Genomic DNA, 13,552 nt, shown 5'->3' with positions numbered 1-13,552 from the left:
CACACTACTCAGAGAATTTTTATTTTCAGGGATGGATTTTTAGCCCAATTGAAGTTGAAGAAAAGTGGTTTCGTGAAAATCGCAGAAAAATTTTTTTCAGAAACTCCGGGGTGCCTGGAGGTCGCGATGCACCACGCGACAGTTGTATTCCAAAACCGAGTCACTCAGATCACACGAGCACCCAAGCATGCTTGAAACTCATTCAAATGCAAGTGCTTCTATCTGTTGTCTTGATTGTTTCCCACTCATTACTTTTGGTTTGGGGAATATGTCAAAATCCCATGCCCAGAGAACTTCAGATAGAGTTCGCGGAAATGCTCAGTGCACAACCCAGGCAGGGTAAGGATCAGCATTTCCACACTACTCAGAGAATTTTTATTTTCAGGGATGGATTTTTAGCCCAATTCAAGTTGAAGAAAAGTGGTTTCGTGAAAATCGCAGAAAATGTTTTTTCAGAAACTCCGGGGTGCCTGGAGGTCGCGGTGCACCACGCGACAGTTGTATTCCAAAACCGAGTCACTCAGATCACACGAGCACCCAAGCATGCTTGAAACTCATTCAAATGCAAGTGCTTCTATCTGTTGTCTTGATTGTTTCCCACTCATTCCTTTTGGTTTGGGGAATATGTCAAAATCCCATGCCCAGAGAACTTCAGATAGAGTTCGCGGAAATGCTCAGTGGACAACCCAGGCAGGGTAAGGATCAGCATTTCCACACTACTCAGAGAATTTTTATTTTCAGGGATGGATTTTTAGCCCAATTCAAGTTGAAGAAAAGTGGTTTCGTGAAAATCGCAGAAAATTTTTTTTCAGAAACTCCGGGGTGCCTGGAGGTCGCGGTGCACCACTCGACAGTTGTATTCCAAAACTGAGTCACTCAGATCACACGAGTACCCAAGCATGCTTGAAACTCATTCAAATGCAAGTGCTTTTATCTGTTGTCTTGATTGTTTCCCACTCATTCCTTTTGGTTTGGGGAATATGTCAAAATCCCATGCCCAGAGAACTTCAGATAGAGTTCGCGGAAATGCTCAGTGGACAACCCAGGCAGGGTAAGGATCAGCATTTCCACACTACTCAGAGAATTTTTATTTTCAGGAATGGATTTTTAGCCCAATTCAAGTTGAAGAAAAGTGGTTTCGTGAAAATCACAGAAAATTTTTTTTCAGAAACTCCGGGGTGCCTGGAGGTTGCGGTGCACCACGCGACAGTTGTATTCCAAAACTGAGTCACTCAGATCACACGAGCACCCAAGCATGCTTGAAACTCATTCAAATGCAAGTGCTTCTATCTGTTGTCTTGATTGTTTCCCACTCATTCCTTTTGGTTTGGGGAATATGTCAAAATCCCATGCCCAGAGAACTTCAGATAGAGTTCGCGGAATGCTCAGTGGACAACCCAGGCAGGGTAAGGATCAGCATTTCCACACTACTCAGAGAATTTTTATTTTCAGGGATGGATTTTTAGCCCAATTCAAGTTGAAGAAAAGTGGTTTCGTGAAAATCGCAGAAATTTTTTTTTCAGAAGCTCCGGGGTGCCTGGAGGTCGCGGTGCACCACGCGACAGTTGTATTCCAAAACCGAGTCACTCAGATCACACGAGCACCCAAGCATGCTTGAAACTCATTCAAATGCAAGTGCTTCTATCTGTTGTCTTGATTGTTTCCCACTCATTCCTTTTGGTTTGGGGAATATGTCAAAATCCCATGCCCAGAGAACTTCAGATAGAGTTCGCGGAAATGCTCAGTGCACAACCCAGGCAGGGTAAGGATCAGCATTTCCACACTACTCAGAGAATTTTTATTTTCAGGGATGGATTTTTAGCCCAATTCAAGTTGAAGAAAAGTGGTTTCGTGAAAATCGCAGAAAATTTTTTTTCAGAAACTCCGGGGTGCCTGGAGGTCGCGGTGCACCACGCGACAGTTGTATTCCAAAACTGAGTCACTCAGATCACACGAGTACCCAAGCATGCTTGAAACTCATTCAAATGCAAGTGCTTCTATCTGTTGTTTTGATTGTTTCCCACTCATTCCTTTTGGTTTGGGGAATATGTCAAAATCCCATGCCCAGAGAACTTCAGATAGAGTTCGCGGAAATGCTCAGTGGACAACCCAGGCAGGGTAAGGATCAGCATTTCCACACTAGTCAGAGAATTTTTATTTTCAGGGATGGATTTTTAGCCCAATTCAAGTTGAAGAAAAGTGGTTTCGTGAAAATCGCAGAAAATTTTTTTTCAGAAACTCCGGGGTGCCTGGAGGTCGCGGTGCACCACGCGACAGTTGTATTCCAAAACTGAGTCACTCAGATCACACGAGTACCCAAACATGCTTGAAACTCATTCAAATGCAAGTGCTTCTATCTGTTGTCTTGATTGTTTCCCACTCATTCCTTTTGGTTTGGGGAATATGTCAAAATCCCATGCCCAGAGAACTTCAGATAGAGTTCGCGGAAATGCTCAGTGGACAACTCAGGCAGGGTAAGGATCAGCATTTCCACACTACTCAGAGAATTTTTATTTTCAGGGATGGATTTTTAGCCCAATTCAAGTTGAAGAAAAGTGGTTTCGTGAAAATCGCAGAAAATTTTTTTTCAGAAACTCCGGGGTGCCTGGAGGTTGCGGTGCACCACGCGACAGTTGTATTCCAAAACTGAGTCACTCAGATCACACGAGCACCCAAGCATGCTTGAAACTCATTCAAATGCAAGTGCTTCTATCTGTTGTCTTGATTGTTTCCCACTCATTCCTTTTGGTTTGGGGAATATGTCAAAATCCCATGCCCAGAGAACTTCAGATAGAGTTCGCGGAAATGCTCAGTGGACAACCCAGGCAGGGTAAGGATCAGCATTTCCACACTACTCAGAGAATTTTTATTTTCAGGGATGGATTTTTAGCCCAATTCAAGTTGAAGAAAAGTGGTTTCGTGAAAATCGCAGAAATTTTTTTTTCAGAAACTCCGGGGTGCCTGGAGGTCGCGGTGCACCACGCGACAGTTGTATTCCAAAACTGAGTCACTCAGATCACACGAGTACCCAAGCATGCTTGAAACTCATTCAAATGCAAGTGCTTCTATCTGTTGTCTTGATTGTTTCCCACTCATTCCTTTTGGTTTGGGGAATATGTCAAAATCCCATGCCCAGAGAACTTCAGATAGAGTTCGCGGAAATGCTCAGTTGACAACCCAGGCAGGGTAAGGATCAGCATTTCCACACTACTCAGAGAATTTTTATTTTCAGGGATGGATTTTTAGCCCAATTCTAGTTGAAGAAAAGTGGTTTCGTGAAAATCGCAGAAATTTTTTTCAGAAACTCCGGGGTGCCTGGAGGTCGCGGTGCACCACGCGACAGTTGTATTCCAAAACTGAGTCATTCAGATCACACGAGCACCCAAGCATGCTTGAAACTCATTCAAATGCAAGTGCTTCTATCTGTTGTCTTGATTGTTTCCCACTCATTCCTTTTGGTTTGGGGAATATGTCAAAATCCCATGCCCAGAGAACTTCAGATAGAGTTCGCGGAAATGCTCAGTGGACAACCCAGGCAGGGTAAGGATCAGCATTTCCACACTACTCAGAGAATTTTTATTTTCAGGGATGGATTTTTAGCCCAATTGAAGTTGAAGAAAAGTGGTTTCGTGAAAATCGCAGAAAAATTTTTTTCAGAAACTCCGGGGTGCCTGGAGGTCGCGATGCACCACGCGACAGTTGTATTCCAAAACCGAGTCACTCAGATCACACGAGCACCCAAGCATGCTTGAAACTCATTCAAATGCAAGTGCTTCTATCTGTTGTCTTGATTGTTTCCCACTCATTACTTTTGGTTTGGGGAATATGTCAAAATCCCATGCCCAGAGAACTTCAGATAGAGTTCGCGGAAATGCTCAGTGCACAACCCAGGCAGGGTAAGGATCAGCATTTCCACACTACTCAGAGAATTTTTATTTTCAGGGATGGATTTTTAGCCCAATTCAAGTTGAAGAAAAGTGGTTTCGTGAAAATCGCAGAAAATGTTTTTTCAGAAACTCCGGGGTGCCTGGAGGTCGCGGTGCACCACGCGACAGTTGTATTCCAAAACCGAGTCACTCAGATCACACGAGCACCCAAGCATGCTTGAAACTCATTCAAATGCAAGTGCTTCTATCTGTTGTCTTGATTGTTTCCCACTCATTCCTTTTGGTTTGGGGAATATGTCAAAATCCCATGCCCAGAGAACTTCAGATAGAGTTCGCGGAAATGCTCAGTGGACAACCCAGGCAGGGTAAGGATCAGCATTTCCACACTACTCAGAGAATTTTTATTTTCAGGGATGGATTTTTAGCCCAATTCAAGTTGAAGAAAAGTGGTTTCGTGAAAATCGCAGAAAATTTTTTTTCAGAAACTCCGGGGTGCCTGGAGGTCGCGGTGCACCACTCGACAGTTGTATTCCAAAACTGAGTCACTCAGATCACACGAGTACCCAAGCATGCTTGAAACTCATTCAAATGCAAGTGCTTTTATCTGTTGTCTTGATTGTTTCCCACTCATTCCTTTTGGTTTGGGGAATATGTCAAAATCCCATGCCCAGAGAACTTCAGATAGAGTTCGCGGAAATGCTCAGTGGACAACCCAGGCAGGGTAAGGATCAGCATTTCCACACTACTCAGAGAATTTTTATTTTCAGGAATGGATTTTTAGCCCAATTCAAGTTGAAGAAAAGTGGTTTCGTGAAAATCACAGAAAATTTTTTTTCAGAAACTCCGGGGTGCCTGGAGGTTGCGGTGCACCACGCGACAGTTGTATTCCAAAACTGAGTCACTCAGATCACACGAGCACCCAAGCATGCTTGAAACTCATTCAAATGCAAGTGCTTCTATCTGTTGTCTTGATTGTTTCCCACTCATTCCTTTTGGTTTGGGGAATATGTCAAAATCCCATGCCCAGAGAACTTCAGATAGAGTTCGCGGAATGCTCAGTGGACAACCCAGGCAGGGTAAGGATCAGCATTTCCACACTACTCAGAGAATTTTTATTTTCAGGGATGGATTTTTAGCCCAATTCAAGTTGAAGAAAAGTGGTTTCGTGAAAATCGCAGAAATTTTTTTTTCAGAAGCTCCGGGGTGCCTGGAGGTCGCGGTGCACCACGCGACAGTTGTATTCCAAAACCGAGTCACTCAGATCACACGAGCACCCAAGCATGCTTGAAACTCATTCAAATGCAAGTGCTTCTATCTGTTGTCTTGATTGTTTCCCACTCATTCCTTTTGGTTTGGGGAATATGTCAAAATCCCATGCCCAGAGAACTTCAGATAGAGTTCGCGGAAATGCTCAGTGCACAACCCAGGCAGGGTAAGGATCAGCATTTCCACACTACTCAGAGAATTTTTATTTTCAGGGATGGATTTTTAGCCCAATTCAAGTTGAAGAAAAGTGGTTTCGTGAAAATCGCAGAAAATTTTTTTTCAGAAACTCCGGGGTGCCTGGAGGTCGCGGTGCACCACGCGACAGTTGTATTCCAAAACTGAGTCACTCAGATCACACGAGTACCCAAGCATGCTTGAAACTCATTCAAATGCAAGTGCTTCTATCTGTTGTTTTGATTGTTTCCCACTCATTCCTTTTGGTTTGGGGAATATGTCAAAATCCCATGCCCAGAGAACTTCAGATAGAGTTCGCGGAAATGCTCAGTGGACAACCCAGGCAGGGTAAGGATCAGCATTTCCACACTAGTCAGAGAATTTTTATTTTCAGGGATGGATTTTTAGCCCAATTCAAGTTGAAGAAAAGTGGTTTCGTGAAAATCGCAGAAATTTTTTTTTCAGAAACTCCGGGGTGCCTGGAGGTCGCGGTGCACCACGCGACAGTTGTATTCCAAAACTGAGTCACTCAGATCACACGAGTACCCAAACATGCTTGAAACTCATTCAAATGCAAGTGCTTCTATCTGTTGTCTTGATTGTTTCCCACTCATTCCTTTTGGTTTGGGGAATATGTCAAAATCCCATGCCCAGAGAACTTCAGATAGAGTTCGCGGAAATGCTCAGTGGACAACTCAGGCAGGGTAAGGATCAGCATTTCCACACTACTCAGAGAATTTTTATTTTCAGGGATGGATTTTTAGCCCAATTCAAGTTGAAGAAAAGTGGTTTCGTGAAAATCGCAGAAAATTTTTTTTCAGAAACTCCGGGGTGCCTGGAGGTTGCGGTGCACCACGCGACAGTTGTATTCCAAAACTGAGTCACTCAGATCACACGAGCACCCAAGCATGCTTGAAACTCATTCAAATGCAAGTGCTTCTATCTGTTGTCTTGATTGTTTCCCACTCATTCCTTTTGGTTTGGGGAATATGTCAAAATCCCATGCCCAGAGAACTTCAGATAGAGTTCGCGGAAATGCTCAGTGGACAACCCAGGCAGGGTAAGGATCAGCATTTCCACACTACTCAGAGAATTTTTATTTTCAGGGATGGATTTTTAGCCCAATTCAAGTTGAAGAAAAGTGGTTTCGTGAAAATCGCAGAAATTTTTTTTTCAGAAACTCCGGGGTGCCTGGAGGTCGCGGTGCACCACGCGACAGTTGTATTCCAAAACTGAGTCACTCAGATCACACGAGTACCCAAGCATGCTTGAAACTCATTCAAATGCAAGTGCTTCTATCTGTTGTCTTGATTGTTTCCCACTCATTCCTTTTGGTTTGGGGAATATGTCAAAATCCCATGCCCAGAGAACTTCAGATAGAGTTCGCGGAAATGCTCAGTTGACAACCCAGGCAGGGTAAGGATCAGCATTTCCACACTACTCAGAGAATTTTTATTTTCAGGGATGGATTTTTAGCTCAATTCAAGTTGAAGAAAAGTGGTTTCGTGAAAATCGCAGAAAAATTTTTTTCAGAAACTCCGGGGTGCCTGGAGGTCGCGGTGCACCACGCGACAGTTGTATTCCAAAACCGAGTCACTCAGATCACACGAGCACCCAAGCATGCTTGAAACTCATTCAAATGCAAGTGCTTCTATCTGTTGTCTTGATTGTTTCCCACTCATTCCTTTTGGTTTGGGGAATATGTCAAAATCCCATGCCCAGAGAACTTCAGATAGAGTTCGCGGAAATGCTCAGTGCACAACCCAGGCAGGGTAAGGATCAGCATTTCCACACTACTCAGAGAATTTTTATTTTCAGGGATGGATTTTTAGCTCAATTCAAGTTGAAGAAAAGTGGTTTCGTGAAAATCGCAGAAAATTTTTTTTCAGAAACTCCGGGGTGCCTGGAGGTCGCGGTGCACCACGCGACAGTTGTATTCCAAAACTGAGTCACTCAGATCACACGAGTACCCAAGCATGCTTGAAACTCATTCAAATGCAAGTGCTTCTATCTGTTGTCTTGATTGTTTCCCACTCATTCCTTTTGGTTTGGGGAATATGTCAAAATCCCATGCCCAGAGAACTTCAGATAGAGTTCGCGGAAATGCTCAGTGGACAACTCAGGCAGGGTAAGGATCAGCATTTCCACACTACTCAGAGAATTTTTATTTTCAGGGATGGATTTTTAGCCCAATTCAAGTTGAAGAAAAGTGGTTTCGTGAAAATCGCAGAAAATTTTTTTTCAGAAACTCCGGGGTGCCTGGAGGTTGCGGTGCACCACGCGACAGTTGTATTCCAAAACTGAGTCACTCAGATCACACGAGCACCCAAGCATGCTTGAAACTCATTCAAATGCAAGTGCTTCTATCTGTTGTCTTGATTGTTTCCCACTCATTCCTTTTGGTTTGGGGAATATGTCAAAATCCCATGCCCAGAGAACTTCAGATAGAGTTCGCGGAAATGCTCAGTGGACAACCCAGGCAGGGTAAGGATCAGCATTTCCACACTACTCAGAGAATTTTTATTTTCAGGGATGGATTTTTAGCCCAATTCAAGTTGAAGAAAAGTGGTTTCGTGAAAATCGCAGAAATTTTTTTTTCAGAAACTCCGGGGTGCCTGGAGGTCGCGGTGCACCACGCGACAGTTGTATTCCAAAACTGAGTCACTCAGATCACACGAGTACCCAAGCATGCTTGAAACTCATTCAAATGCAAGTGCTTCTATCTGTTGTCTTGATTGTTTCCCACTCATTCCTTTTGGTTTGGGGAATATGTCAAAATCCCATGCCCAGAGAACTTCAGATAGAGTTCGCGGAAATGCTCAGTTGACAACCCAGGCAGGGTAAGGATCAGCATTTCCACACTACTCAGAGAATTTTTATTTTCAGGGATGGATTTTTAGCTCAATTCAAGTTGAAGAAAAGTGGTTTCGTGAAAATCGCAGAAAAATTTTTTTCAGAAACTCCGGGGTGCCTGGAGGTCGCGGTGCACCACGCGACAGTTGTATTCCAAAACCGAGTCACTCAGATCACACGAGCACCCAAGCATGCTTGAAACTCATTCAAATGCAAGTGCTTCTATCTGTTGTCTTGATTGTTTCCCACTCATTCCTTTTGGTTTGGGGAATATGTCAAAATCCCATGCCCAGAGAACTTCAGATAGAGTTCGCGGAAATGCTCAGTGCACAACCCAGGCAGGGTAAGGATCAGCATTTCCACACTACTCAGAGAATTTTTATTTTCAGGGATGGATTTTTAGCTCAATTCAAGTTGAAGAAAAGTGGTTTCGTGAAAATCGCAGAAAATTTTTTTTCAGAAACTCCGGGGTGCCTGGAGGTCGCGGTGCACCACGCGACAGTTGTATTCCAAAACTGAGTCACTCAGATCACACGAGTACCCAAGCATGCTTGAAACTCATTCAAATGCAAGTGCTTCTATCTGTTGTCTTGATTGTTTCCCACTCATTCCTTTTGGTTTGGGGAATATGTCAAAATCCCATGCCCAGAGAACTTCAGATAGAGTTCGCGGAAATGCTCAGTGGACAACTCAGGCAGGGTAAGGATCAGCATTTCCACACTACTCAGAGAATTTTTATTTTCAGGGATGGATTTTTAGCCCAATTCAAGTTGAAGAAAAGTGGTTTCGTGAAAATCGCAGAAAATTTTTTTTCAGAAACTCCGGGGTGCCTGGAGGTTGCGGTGCACCACGCGACAGTTGTATTCCAAAACTGAGTCACTCAGATCACACGAGCACCCAAGCATGCTTGAAACTCATTCAAATGCAAGTGCTTCTATCTGTTGTCTTGATTGTTTCCCACTCATTCCTTTTGGTTTGGGGAATATGTCAAAATCCCATGCCCAGAGAACTTCAGATAGAGTTCGCGGAAATGCTCAGTGGACAACCCAGGCAGGGTAAGGATCAGCATTTCCACACTACTCAGAGAATTTTTATTTTCAGGGATGGATTTTTAGCCCAATTCAAGTTGAAGAAAAGTGGTTTCGTGAAAATCGCAGAAATTTTTTTTTCAGAAACTCCGGGGTGCCTGGAGGTCGCGGTGCACCACGCGACAGTTGTATTCCAAAACTGAGTCACTCAGATCACACGAGTACCCAAGCATGCTTGAAACTCATTCAAATGCAAGTGCTTCTATCTGTTGTCTTGATTGTTTCCCACTCATTCCTTTTGGTTTGGGGAATATGTCAAAATCCCATGCCCAGAGAACTTAAAATAGAGTTCGCGGAAATGCTCAGTGGACAACCCAGGCAGGGTAAGGATCAGCATTTCCACACTACTCAGAGAATTTTTATTTTCAGGGATGGATTTTTAGCCCAATTCAAGTTGAAGAAAAGTGGTTTCGTGAAAATCGCAGAAAATTTTTTTTCAGAAACTCCGGGGTGCCTGGAGGTCGCGGTGCACCACGCGACAGTTGTATCCCAAAACTAAGTCACTCAGATCACACGAGTACCCAAGCATGCTTGAAACTCATTCAAATGCAAGTGCTTCTATCTGTTGTCTTGATTGTTTCCCACTCATTCCTTTTGGATTGGGGAATATGTCAAAATCCCATGCCCAGAGAACTTAAGATAGAGTTCGCGGAAATGCTCAGTTGACAACCCAGGCAGGGTAAGGATCAGCATTTCCACACTACTCAGAGAATTTTTATTTTCAGGGATGGATTTTTAGCCCAATTCAAGTTGAAGAAAAGTGGTTTCGTGAAAATCGCAGAAAATTTTTTTTCAGAAACTCCGGGGTGCCTGGAGGTCGCGGTGCACCACGCGACAGTTGTATCCCAAAACTAAGTCACTCAGATCACACGAGTACCCAAGCATGCTTGAAACTCATTCAAATGCAAGTGCTTCTATCTGTTGTCTTGATTGTTTCCCACTCATTCCTTTTGGATTGGGGAATATGTCAAAATCCCATGCCCAGAGAACTTAAGATAGAGTTCGCGGAAATGCTCAGTTGACAACCCAGGCAGGGTAAGGATCAGCATTTCCACACTACTCAGAGAATTTTTATTTTCAGGGATGGATTTTTAGCTCAATTCAAGTTGAAGAAAAGTGGTTTCGTGAAAATCGCAGAAAAATTTTTTTCAGAAACTCCGGGGTGCCTGGAGGTCGCGGTGCACCACGCGACAGTTGTATTCCAAAACCGAGTCACTCAGATCACACGAGCACCCAAGCATGCTTGAAACTCATTCAAATGCAAGTGCTTCTATCTGTTGTCTTGATTGTTTCCCACTCATTCCTTTTGGTTTGGGGAATATGTCAAAATCCCATGCCCAGAGAACTTCAGATAGAGTTCGCGGAAATGCTCAGTGCACAACCCAGGCAGGGTAAGGATCAGCATTTCCACACTACTCAGAGAATTTTTATTTTCAGGGATGGATTTTTAGCTCAATTCAAGTTGAAGAAAAGTGGTTTCGTGAAAATCGCAGAAAATTTTTTTTCAGAAACTCCGGGGTGCCTGGAGGTCGCGGTGCACCACGCGACAGTTGTATTCCAAAACTGAGTCACTCAGATCACACGAGTACCCAAGCATGCTTGAAACTCATTCAAATGCAAGTGCTTCTATCTGTTGTTTTGATTGTTTCCCACTCATTCCTTTTGGTTTGGGGAATATGTCAAAATCCCATGCCCAGAGAACTTCAGATAGAGTTCGCGGAAATGCTCAGTGGACAACCCAGGCAGGGTAAGGATCAGCATTTCCACACAACTCAAAGAATTTTTATTTTCAGGGATGGATTTTTAGCCCAATTCAAGTTGAAGAAAAGTGGTTTCGTGAAAATCGCAGAAAATTTTTTTTCAGAAACTCCGGGGTGCCTGGAGGTCGCGGTGCACCACTCGACAGTTGTATTCCAAAACTGAGTCACTCAGATCACACGAGTACCCAAGCATGCTTGAAACTCATTCAAATGCAAGTGCTTCTATCTGTTGTCTTGATTGTTTCCCACTCATTCCTTTTGGTTTGGGGAATATGTCAAAATCCCATGCCCAGAGAACTTAAAATAGAGTTCGCGGAAATGCTCAGTGGACAACCCAGGCAGGGTAAGGATCAACATTTCCACACTACTCAGAGAATTTTTATTTTCAGGGATGGATTTTTAGCCCAATTCAAGTTGAAGAAAAGTGGTTTCGTGAAAATCGCAGAAAATTTTTTTTCAGAAACTCCGGGTTGCCTGGAGGTCGCGGTGCACCACGCGACAGTTGTATTCCAAAACTAAGTCACTCAGATCACACGAGTACCCAAGCATGCTTGAAACTCATTCAAATGCAAGTGCTTCTATCTGTTGTCTTGATTGTTTCCCACTCATTCCTTTTGGATTGTGGAATATGTCAAAATCCCATGCCCAGAGAACTTCAGATAGAGTTCGCGGAAATGCTCAGTTGACAACCCAGGCAGGGTAAGGATCAGCATTTCCACACTACTCAGAGAATTTTTATTTTCAGGGATGGATTTTTAGCTCAATTCAAGTTGAAGAAAAGTGGTTTCGTGAAAATCGCAGAAAAATTTTTTTCAGAAACTCCGGGGTGCCTGGAGGTCGCGGTGCACCACGCGACAGTTGTATTCCAAAACCGAGTCACTCAGATCACACGAGCACCCAAGCATGCTTGAAACTCATTCAAATGCAAGTGCTTCTATCTGTTGTCTTGATTGTTTCCCACTCATTCCTTTTGGTTTGGGGAATATGTCAAAATCCCATGCCCAGAGAACTTCAGATAGAGTTCGCGGAAATGCTCAGTGCACAACCCAGGCAGGGTAAGGATCAGCATTTCCACACTACTCAGAGAATTTTTATTTTCAGGGATGGATTTTTAGCTCAATTCAAGTTGAAGAAAAGTGGTTTCGTGAAAATCGCAGAAATTTTTTTTTCAGAAACTCCGGGGTGCCTGGAGGTCGCGGTGCACCACGCGACAGTTGTATTCCAAAACTGAGTCACTCAGATCACGCGAGTACCCAAGCATGCTTGAAACTCATTCAAATGCAAGTGCTTCTATCTGTTGTCTTGATTGTTTCCCACTCATTCCTTTTGGTTTGGGGAATATGTCAAAATCCCATGCCCAGAGAACTTCAGATAGAGTTCGCGGAAATGCTCAGTGGACAACCCAGGCAGGGTAAGGATCAGCATTTCCACACTACTCAGAGAATTTTTATTTTCAGGGATGGATTTTTAGCTCAATTCAAGTTGAAGAAAAGTGGTTTCGTGAAAATCGCAGAAAATTTTTTTTCAGAAACTCCGGGGTGCCTGGAGGTCGCGGTGCACCACGCGACAGTTGTATTCCAAAACCGAGTCACTCAGATCACACGAGCACCCAAGCATGCTTGAAACTCATTCAAATGCAAGTGCTTCTATCTGTTGTCTTGATTGTTTCCCACTCATTCCTTTTGGTTTGGGGAATATGTCAAAATTCCATGCCCAGAGAACTTCAGATAGAGTTCGCGGAAATGCTCAGTGCACAACCCAGGCAGGGTAAGGATCAGCATTTCCACACTACTCAGAGAATTTTTATTTTCAGGGATGGATTTTTAGCCCAATTCAAGTTGAAGAAAAGTGGTTTCGTGAAAATCGCAGAAAATTTTTTTTCAGAAACTCCGGGGTGCCTGGAGGTTGCGGTGCACCACGCGACAGTTGTATTCCAAAACTGAGTCACTCAGATCACACGAGCACCCAAGCATGCTTGAAACTCATTCAAATGCAAGTGCTTCTATCTGTTGTCTTGATTGTTTCCCACTCATTCCTTTTGGTTTGGGGAATATGTCAAAATCCCATGCCTAGAGAACTTAAAATAGAGTTCGCGGAAATGCTCAGTGGACAACCCAGGCAGGGTAAGGATCAGCATTTCCACACTACTCAGAGAATTTTTATTTTCTGGGATGGATTTTTAGCCCAATTCAAGTTGAAGAAAAGTGGTTTCGTGAAAATCGCAGAAAATTTTTTTTCAGAAACTCCGGGGTGCCTGGAGGTCGCGGTGCACCACGCGACAGTTGTATTCCAAAACTAAGTCACTCAGATCACACGAGTACCCAAGCATGCTTGAAACTCATTCAAATGCAAGTGCTTCTATCTGTTGTCTTGATTGTTTCCCACTCATTCCTTTTGGATTGGGGAATATGTCAAAATCCCATGCCCAGAGAACTTCAGATAGAGTTCGCGGAAATGCTCAGTTGACAACCCAGGCAGGGTAAGGATCAGCATTTCCACACTACTCAGAGAATTTTTATTTTCA

This window comes from Lepisosteus platostomus, chromosome 7 (genome assembly GCF_059453375.1).
Source record: "Lepisosteus platostomus isolate fLepPlt1 chromosome 7, fLepPlt1.hap1, whole genome shotgun sequence".
Taxonomy (NCBI): Eukaryota; Metazoa; Chordata; class Actinopteri; order Semionotiformes; family Lepisosteidae; genus Lepisosteus; species Lepisosteus platostomus.
Note: the sequence above shows the minus strand (reverse complement) of the source record.